Source organism: Hemitrygon akajei, unplaced genomic scaffold, assembly GCF_048418815.1.
Source record: "Hemitrygon akajei unplaced genomic scaffold, sHemAka1.3 Scf000045, whole genome shotgun sequence".
NCBI lineage: Eukaryota > Metazoa > Chordata > Chondrichthyes > Myliobatiformes > Dasyatidae > Hemitrygon > Hemitrygon akajei.
This window is the reverse complement of record NW_027331931.1, coordinates 5,037,406-5,048,419: the sequence shown is the minus strand read 5'-3', so window position 1 is coordinate 5,048,419 and position 11,014 is coordinate 5,037,406.

The window sequence follows — 11,014 nt, the reverse complement described above, 5'->3', positions numbered from 1 at the left end:
ATAATTAAATTTAGAGGGGGAAAAAATCTGAGTTGCTCCAGGCAGAGGGGAAGAAGCTGTTCCTAAATCGCAGAGAATACAGAGAATCTGTATTTGCCAGCAAATAACTTTTATTATTTCAACTATAAAGCACGCAGGTTCACACGCCATCTTCACTCCATGACACTCCAATGAAGAGGAAGGGTATTACCCCGGAAAGGAGTCGACTTTGGCCAGAGAGACGGGACAGAGGGACTGGGGATAAAGAAACGGGGACAGAGATTGGTGAGGTAGCGAGAGAAAGAGGAGGGTAGAGAAAGACAATGGGGAGGGAGGCCGGGGAAGGCGAGGGATCTGGTGTGGAGAGAGATCGGGGATTGTGGAATGATGTTAGATGGGGAGAGAAATCGGGGTCCGGAGTTTGGTTTCGGTAGAAAGCGGGTGGGTAGGGAGGGGGATAGCCGGGAGAGAGAAACACGATGGAGAGGGGGAATGTGCAGAGTGCCAGGGCCGAGAGAATGACTGAATGAGAAACAGAATGGCGGAGGGAAAGTCCGGAGAAGGGCGAGGGTTTGGAGTAGGTAGAGAGAGAGACTGGGAAAGAGAGGCCGCGTTTACGGAAAGACCGGATAGAGAGAATATGAGAGACGGGTTGGGCGAGAAAAAGACTGTGGAATGTACAGAGACGACGCCGAGAGTCTGAGACGAGAAGGACGGAAAAGAGAGAGAGAGACGCAGCCGGGATTCTAGGAGAGGAGAAACGGTAGAGGGAGAGGGAAGCTGAGAAAGGCAAATAGAGGGTGGGTAGAGGAAGAATTGTATGACAGAGCTAGTGTAGAGAGATGAGGCAGAGACTTGGGACGGAGAGACTGAGGGGAGAGTCTGGGAGTGAGACCGGTAAAGTAGAGAGAGATCGAGGAATTAGAGAAAGACGAGGGAGAGGGAGGTCGTTGAAGTCGAGAGATCTGGGGAGGGGAGAGATCTTTGGGAATCGAAGGGAGGAGAGATATTGGAAGAGAACTTGGAAAGAGAGACCCCGAGACGGGGGTGCATATTGGGTAGGGTAGGAGTGACGGTGGGCAGGGAGAGAAACTCGTGGGAGGCAGAGTTGGGTGGGAGAGACCAAGACTGGGGAGTGAATGGAGGGAGAGAGAGAGGCATGTTTAGGTACTGATAGCCGGAGAGTTTGGAGAGACTGGTTAATACGGGAGATTATAAGAGCTTGGGAGGGAAATAGACACCGGGGGTTGAGAGAGAGAGAGGGAGAGAGAGAGAGAGAGAGAGAGAGAGAGAGAGAGAGAGAGAGAGAGAGAGAGAGAGAGAGAGAGAGAGAGAGAGAGAGAGAGAGAGAGAGAGAGAGAGAGAGAGAGAGAGAGAGAGAGAGAGAAACAGAGGGAGAGATGAGAGACTGGGATGAGGTAGGGAAGTGTTAGTTAGAGAACACTGTCTGTACATGCACCGAGCGATTAGAGGACTTTCCTGCCAGCGGGGCATTCTGGGACTACAGCGCTTACATTCTATAGTACCTGCTAAGCATCCCGTGCCATCTCGCTCACATCTCCCAACCCACCTGTTTGACCCGAGTCATTCCCAAACCGTATCCACGATCTCACTTTCCTCAACCGGTCTTCGTGATATTCATCCTCCCTTCCCGACTCTGTGACCACAAAACACTGCGGCTGTAAAGAAAGTGCAGAGTGGTATGATGAAACTCTTATACTGAGTCATGTTAGTAACTGAACACCCTTGGCAATTTACAGCGTGTGAGCTAGGAATCGAACCCACCCGAGACGAAAACTATGGATACTCGTAAGCCTGCGAGGAGACAGTGCATAGTTACGCGCAAGATGTCCAATCAACAATGGAGGGTTCAACTGTTTGGCTTCAGGATTTAAATTTTGTTAATTTCATTGAAGAACAAAATGCATTTTTTCTTTTCAACTAACTCAACGGACGAAATTTCCAGTGGGACATTGTGGGATTCCATTAAAGTATATATTCGTGGGCAAATTACTTCATACTCTGCTGGATTGAAAAACCTGTTTTTTTTTTCGGTTGTAACCCCCTGGGTCGCCTCAGGCTCGCTCAGCTCGTTCTCGTCTAGGGGGAGCAGCCTTCGGCCCCGCCAAACTGGGTAATCAGCTTGTCAGAATGCTGTGCGATGCCCCGCCTCGCCAAAGAACAAACAGTACACCGTATGCGATTAAATGATTACAGTTTATAAAGATTACTATAACTAAGTAATTTATAACGATACAGTATACATGAAGGAACAGAAAATAAAGAAAAGGCGCCAAACTTATCAAAGGCCAAACCACTTTGTGCACAACCGCTGGAGCTCAATTACTGAAGTCTTCTGGCCACCATTTGATCCCCTCCGAACTCCTCGACTCGCAGCTTAGGACCACCCGAAGTGGTCCACCAAGCACATCTATCGTCGTCTCCTCTCCTCGCGGTACCTCCTGGCCTTGGACCCGCACTTGGGGTCCGTTCCTCACCCAGTATACAGCATCGCGTTCTCTCTCTCTCTCTCCCCCTCGCGCCGATCTCCCCAAAAGCCCGCCAACAATAGCTTACAGACTCAAAGGAAAGAACAACTTTAATCCCAATTGGTTAACAAAGGAATACAATTCTCGTTATCAGTAAATTTTAACCCAAACAAGCTTCCAGCACTCTCTCGCAACAAAGAAGCATTCCTACTTTTAACAAAACAAAGAAGCCATTTTGATTAACATACCCAGTAACAAAGAAAAAGAAGAAACCCCCTTTACATGTGAAATATGTACATTCGCTGATTAGATTAAAGAAATTGATAAAAAAAAATATCCTATTGCTCCCAATCTGGAGCTTTATAAAGAGAAAATTGAACTCCAGATGGAAAATAGTTTGTTATTAACATTACCGATTAAAAATCAATTACTTAAAACGAAGAGTTATTTAATGTACATGGTGATAAATCGGGTAAATTATTGGCTAACCAATTGATAGCTGTTTTGGCGAAACGTCAGTTAACAAAATTCGCAGACGCGATGGTATTTTGACGGTTGATCATGGTGAAATTAATAAATCTTTTCAAGAACTGTATACAAATTTATATCAATCCGAATTTCCTGATGATCCGACCATAATGCAGGAATTACTAAATAAACTGAATATTCCGAAATTACCAGCTGATGAACTTTCAGCATTAGATGCACCCATTATTGAGGAGGAAATAAAGAAAGCAATTTTTTCGATGTACGCTGGTAAAGCACCTGTCCCGGATAGGTATACAGTTGAATTTTTAAAATCTTTTTCAGGTTTACTTTCTCCCTGGTTACGTATAATTTTAAAAAATGTTTATTATTTGTAGGCCAATTATCACAATCCTTTTACGGAGTACCTATTGCTTTAATTCCTAAAAATGACAAAGATCCCACTGAATGTGCATGATCACACCTATATCTTTCTTGAATGTGGATTCTAAAATCTTTCGCAAAATATTAGCAATTAGATTAGTGAATGTGTGCCACAAATTGTCACCGAAGATCAGACAGGATTTATTAAAATCGTTATTCACATTTTAATATCTGGAAGTTAATGAACATGGTATACACTACTTCATCTGGTGCTCCAGATTGTGTTATTTCTCTTGACACCGAGAAGGCGTTTGACAGGCTTGAATGGGAATATTTATTTAATATACTTGAGAAAGGTAAATTTAGCCCAAAATTTATATCTTGGATTTAATTGATATACCATACAGCTTTGGCTGCTGTATTTACCAATAATCAGAGATCCTTTTTTTTTTAACCTGTCGAGATACTAGACAGTGTTGTCCATAAGCCCTTTAGTATTTGATATTGCCCTGGAGCCCTTGGCAATCGCTCTTCGTGATTCACCCAAAATATCTGGCATTATTCGTGGGAATGGGACGCATAAAATATTACTGTATGCAGTTGACAGTTCATCATCGGCACGCAGTGCATAGCGGAAAAGTGACTGTCACTTCGTATAATCCATAGGAGTGGATTTATTCGAATATCCCGTGAGACCACTTGTGTGTTGACCCTTGCCTGGGTATGTAGTGTGGTAGCCCCTGGAAGACGATATTCCTATGACAGATTACTTTTGGTGATAATTCGTGCGTGGATTCGGAGCAAACCGACGGGCATGATCTTTGTTGACTGGTATCTCGTTTAACCAGCGTGGAACCAGTGGAATTTGACGTGAATCCAATCTTTACATTCCACTCTGCATAACAAAACAAAAACCCAGCCTCTCCGCACCAAGTTAAATCTTCTAAAGTTTTACTTCAGTGTAACTCTGTCTCTCCGTACGAAGAAGAGTTTTGTCCGCCGTTCCTTTCTCGACGCTCCGATCCAAGATAAATTCTGTCCGTCGTCTCTTTAATCTTTTCAGTCCACTGCAAGTCATATCTACAGTCGCAGAGATCCTTTTTTTCCATAGTGACTACTGAAGCGAAGTATTCATAACTACCTCTGCTATCTCCTCCAGTTCCCTACACACGTTTCCACGCTCACCATTGATTGGTACTATTCCCTCACATCTCATCATCTTGTTCTTCACATACTTTTAGACCGCCTTGGGGTTTTCCGTAATACTGCTCGCAAAGACCTTCTCACGGCACCTCAGGCTCTCGTAATTTCGTTCCCAATCTCCATCCGGCTACCATTAAAATCTTCTGGTTCATTATCATTACCTGTTTTTTTTTAACATTTCGTAAGCACATCATTCTGTATTTGTCAGTCTCTGCTACAGTGTGAGTGTGTGGGTTTCATTCTGTATCTGTCAGTCTCTGTTACAGTGTGAGAGTGTGGATTTCATTCTGTATCTGTCAGTCTCTGTTACAGTGTGAGAGTGTGGATTTCATTCTGTATCTGTCAGTCTCTGTTACAGTGTGAGAGTGTGGATTTCATTCTGTATCTGTCAGTCTCTGTTACAGTGTGAGAGTGTGGGTTTCATTCTGTATCTGTCAGTATCTGTTACAGTGTGAGAGTGTGGATTTCATTCTGTATCTGTCAGCCTCTGTTACAGTGTGAGAGTGGGGGTTTCATTCTATATCTGTCAGTCTCTGTTACAGTGTGAGAGTATGGGTTTCATTCTGTATCTGTCAGCCTCTGTTACAGTGTGAGAGTGTGGATTTCATTCTGTATCTGTCAGTCTCTGTTACAGTGTGAGAGTGTGGGTTTCATTCTGTATCTGTCAGCCTCTGTTACAGTGTGAGAGTGTGGATTTCATTCTGTATCTGTCAGTCTCTGTTACAGTGTGAGAGTATGGGTTTCATTCTGTGTCTGTCAGTCTCTGTTACAGTGTGAGAGTGTGGGTTTCATTCTATATCTGTCAGTCTCTGTTACAGTGTGACAGTGTGGGTTTCATTCTGTATCTGTCAGTCTCTGTTACAGTGTGAGAGTGTGGGTTTCATTCTATATCTGTCAGTTCTGTTACAGTGTGACAGTGTGGGTTTCATTCTGTATCTGTCAGTCTCTGTTACAGTGTGAGAGTGTGGGTTTCATTCTGTATCTGCCAGTGTCTGTTACAGTGTGAGAGTGTGGGTTTCATTCTGTATCTGTCAGTCTCTGTTACGGTGTGAGAGTGTGGGTTTCATTCTGTATCTGTCAGTCTCTGTTACAGTGTGAGAGTGTGGGTTTCATTCTGTATCTGTCAGTCTCTGTTACAGTGTGAGAGTGTGGGTTTCATTCTGTATCTGTCAGTCTCTGTTACGGTGTGAGAGTGTGGGTTTCATTCTGTATCTGTCAGTCTCTGTTACAGTGTGAGAGTGTGGATTTCATTCTGTATCTGTCAGTCTCTGCTACAGTGTGAGAGTGTGGGTTTCATTCTGTATCTGTCAGTCTCTGTTACAGTGTGAGAGTGTGGGTTTCATTCTGTATCTGTCAGTCTCTGTTACAGTGTGAGAGTGCGGGTATCTTTCTGTATCTGTCAGTCTCTGTTACAGTGTGAGAGTGCGGGTTTCATTCTGTATCTGTCAGTCTCTGTTACACTGTGAGAGTGTGGGTTTCATTCTGTATCTGTCAGTCTCTGTTACAGTGTGAGAGTGTGGGTTTCATTCTGTATCTGTCAGTCTCTGTTACGGTGTGAGAGTGTGGGTTTCATTCTGTATCTGTCAGTCTCTGTTACAGTGTGAGAGTGTGGGTTTCATTCTGTATCTGTCAGTCTCTGCTACAGTGTGAGAGTGTGGGTTTCATTCTGTATCTGTCAGTCTGTTACAGTGTGAGAGTGTGGGTTTCATTCTGTATCTGTCAGTCTCTGTTACAGTGTGAGAGTGCGGGTATCTTTCTGTATCTGTCAGTCTCTGTTACAGTGTGAGAGTGCGGGTTTCATTCTGTATCTGTCAGTCTCTGTTACACTGTGAGAGTGTGGGTTTCATTCTGTATCTGTCAGTCTCTGTTACACTGTGAGAGTGTGGGTTTCATTCTGTATCTGTCAGTCTCTGCTACAGTGTGAGAGTATGGGATTCTTTCCGTATTTGTCAGACTCTGTGAGAGTGTGGGTTTCATTCAGTATCTGTCAGCCTCTGTTACAGTGTGAGAGTGTGGGTTTCATTCTGTATCTGTCATTCTCTGTTAGACTGTGAGAGTGCGGGTTTCGTTCTGTATCTCTCTGCTCCAGCGTTACGGCTGATTTCTCGGTCCCGTACATGTGAATATCCGACTCACTGTGAGCCGCTGGGTTTTTTTCTCTCCTTCTTTCCCGCTGTTGCACCAAACTAGTGAATCCTCTTAAAATAGAATCTGTATTCACTGAGCTATTCTTAGAACAAGATTCTTCTGCAGTTGGATTATGTTAGAACTGTGAGAGACAGTGCATTGATGAATGATGACGGTTGTATTGAGCAGCACATTCAGTGTCATAGGTTTATATGTCAAACAGCCCATTCGGCCCGGCATAATTCTGCATGCTGTTCGTTGCTAAACCACATAGCGCCAATTGAGCAGCATCTGATCAGTAAAGCTCTATGGTTTGGCAACACAACTTCTGAAGTATTGAATGAAAATAAACAAAATAAATATATTAATTAAATTAAACAAGTAAGTGCGTAATTAATTTCATAAATTGATCGAAATAAAACCCACCAAGGCAGCTTGTTTCATGTTCCTGCATGATCTATATGAATACATTCCCCTCAGCAATTCTAATTTGCTCCTTCATCGTGTATCTCTGCACTCTTGCGTTTGCTGAATCTGTCACATATTCCTCAATGTGAACCAGAGCGTGAATCTACTCGAGTTATGTCCCACTCATAAATAATATAAGAATCATCTCGATTTTCCTATGACAGTTTCAGACTCGTCTGCAATATGCCACGCATTTTTGACTGTGAAAATTATAACTACGTTGTTCTGTGCAGCACAGAGAGAGTTTGGGAGCAGGAATGCGAGGGAAGCTCAAGTTTGACATTTGGAGTCATCTGAAGCTCCACATTGCAGCAGGCGATTGCCTGATGAACTCTGAGAAATTGCTGTCACTGCTACATCACTGCACAGCCAGGAACGTCCCGCTCGTCAGGGACATGGCTGGCGGGAGAGCTTGTTCCGGTGATGCAAAACACAGTGTCCTGTGTTACACCCGTCAGTGCAGAAGGACGAGATGAATGGGGGTAAATGGACCGAAGATGATGGACAGACTGATATCACAATGTGAACACATCTCCTGGACATGTTGGGATCATGGAACAGTAGAGAACCGGAACAAGCCATTTGACTCACTACTCCTGCGCTGAACACGATACCAAATGAGACTAAACTCTGATGTCAGTACATGACCCATCTCCCTTCATTCACTGGATGCTCATGTGCTTTGACAGAATATTTACCGTTATGGGAATCTTTAGGTTATATCCCAATAGAAAACAGACCTTTATCATCAGCTCCTTTGTTGAAGTAAATATTTGAGAAGGCAAGATAAAACACTGATGGATTAAAAAGGTGGATGATCAGTTAAAGACATCCCCGGAAGGGAGCAGGAGAGCTGAGGAGTTACCAAACTATAATCAAGTTGGGTGGTGAAGTGGAATTCAGATATGGAGGTAGGAAAGACAGAGAAACCAGCAAACTGTACACATATAGACTTAGTCATGACACTGCAACAGGATCAGGAGTTAGCAAAGGTACAAACAGGGGAGGATGCTGAAGATTATGGGAAATATCGATGGATACAGGCACGGATTTGGATTATACTTGATAGTGGTAAATTTGAGGTGCGGAATTGTGAAAGAAACCAGATGATGTACTTGCACCGAGAAATTAGTGAGCATCGAGGAGCAGATAGATGTATGGAACAGTTGAAGAATCTGTGTTGGTGGCCAAATCTGCGAGGGGATGTACTTAATCGCAAGAATTGTTTGATTTGTGCCCAATGAGAACGCAGATAAATCGGCTAGAAAAGGAGTTTCAGGATATGTCCCGCAGATGGACCATGTGTTAACTTGCAGAAGGCAAAGCATAGTTGTGGATGGAAAAAATGCTCCCTGGATGTCGGTGAATAGTGGAGTACTACGGAGATCTGTTCTGAGACCTCCGTATTTTTCCTTTTATGAATGACTTGGATGAGGAGGTGGAAGGGTGGTTTATTGTATTTTCAGAGATTTGTAAGTTGGTGCAATTACGGAGCGTATAGAAGTTTGTCACAGATTACCAACAGGACAGTGACAGGACGTCAAATGTTACAAAATAAATGGAAATCAAGATGAATGCTAACTTTAAAAGCAGTACAGATATATATTAAAAAATATATTTAAATACCTGAAGCCAGGTATCATGAAAAATAACATGGAAAATTCACATCATATTTTATTTTAAAGCACATAAATTACAATAACCCTTGAGTAGTCAAAATTAACGACACGGGAACAGTGAGTAAAAATAGTTTGACGTAAGTGTTTGCGCAGTTGGTTGTCACTAATGTCCCTGACGTGATAGCCACGCTAATTGCCTCAGTGGAATTGCTCTCACCTCAATAAAAGTCTGCTAAACCGATCACCAGTCCATCTGAGCAGCTGAAACTTTCCGTACAACTGAACGCTGCTTCTGACGGAATATGGGATATTCGGCGATTTACTACATCGCGGCCATTTTCTATCCCACACTTGTAGCGGTTGGTGTCCCCGGTAAGATGCCGGAGCTGGTTACTTTATGTATGGTGCCGTCGTTACTCTGCTGCGGTATCCGCACTGTTACTAAGCACAGATGCTGCCGTCGGCTGAAACGTGTTTCCGGAATGGAGGATTCAAGCTTGTCATCGTTCTATTTTAATTTTTGCACTTTGATCGAAGTGATTTTTTTGTCAATTATGTTCGTGCCAATATTGATATTGTTTCATAATTTCACCTCTCTAGGCTTTCTGAAGTGATTCTGGTCTCTGCTTTTCCAAGCCCGAGTCTCTATCGGTGCAAACACTTCGACCTTATAACAACGCGGCAGCTTATTTAAGTGACGGTCCAGTCTATTTTCGACACGTACATGTTCTTACATAAGTCAGTAAATCATAAATTGTGTTTTGTATCTTTTGATTCCATTTTCTCCCCTCTGTAATCAATGCACTCAACTGTTTCGCCCCTAATAATAGAAATGGTGTTGTTTCCGATTTTCCGTTCACCGGTACGTGAGTCATGGAACTCGGATGCCTCGCTCTAACCTGTGGGAAGGTCGCCAATCCACTGACACTCACATCCGTCATTGTCCTCTAGCCGGAGTGCAGCGACCGAGAACGCACACACTGGATTCCCGCTTTCCACTCCCAAACAAACCATACCCTGTATTGCATCGGTAGAATGGGGGCATTCAGGTTGCTGACTATATTTCTATTTTGTTTCCAAATTTCTTGCAGTTAATTTAACGGCGATTGTGATCCTGTCTCGGGGAAAATGCGGACTCTCCAAATGCATCACCCGTTACCTGGTTGGAATGGCAACAGCGGATCTGATGGCGGTTATTGTTGTTGCTTTAGTGGAACAGACCAACAATATCTACATTTATTCCAGATCCCTGCTCCTCACTCCTGTATGCACTCTGACACTTGTATTACGGACTGTAACGACGGACTGTTCTGTTTGGTTCACGGTCAGTTTTACCTTCGATCGCTTCATCGCAATATGTTGCCGAAAGCTGCGGGAGCGATACTGCACCGAGAGAACAGCAGCGGTGATTATCGTGACCGTGGTTATAGTGATTTGCGGGAAATCTGTCCCGCTTTACTTTGCCATTGAACCTTACGTCATCATTGACAACACGCCGTGGCGGTGCACCTTCACATATGAATACGCTACTTCACCCATGTGGAAAGGATACGAATTACTGGCCATCAGTTTAACAGCATTGCTGCCAATCGGCTTAACCCTGGCGTTTAACGGGTTAACCGTAAGTCATATCGTTGTGGCAAATAGAGTCCGCAGAAGGCTTCGACACAGCAGCGACAATCAGAAAGATGCCGAGGTGGAAAAACGCAGAAAATCGATTATTTTGTTGTTTTCTATATCAGCTAATTTCATATTATTGTGGATGCCCATTGCAGCCTATTCTCTGAAATGGCAAGTACAAAGCTACTTTTACGAGGACAGATATTTGAGTTCCCCGGTATACATCCTACAGCAATTTGGGTTCATGTTGCAAATTCTCAGTGTGTGCACCAATACTTGTATCTATACGCTGACACAGAGGAAATTCAGAGAAGAGCTGAGGGATGGAATGAAGTATGTATTTACATAAAATGGCCATCTGTGTAGATAACACCCGCGTCTAATAGTAATTCAGCGGAGTTTTCAAATACAGCCGTTTCACAATGAACAGGTTTGGCAAATATGTCATAAGTTCAAACAATCATATGCCTGATCAAGCAACACACACAAAATGCTGCTGGAACGCAGTAGGTCAGGCACCACCTATAAGAAGAAGCACAGACGACGATTCGGGCCGAGACCCTTTGTCAGGAATAACTGAAAGAAGAGTGAATAAGAGATTTGATGTGGGAGGGGGAGAGGGAAATCCGAAATGATAGGAGAGGACAGGAGGGGGAGATA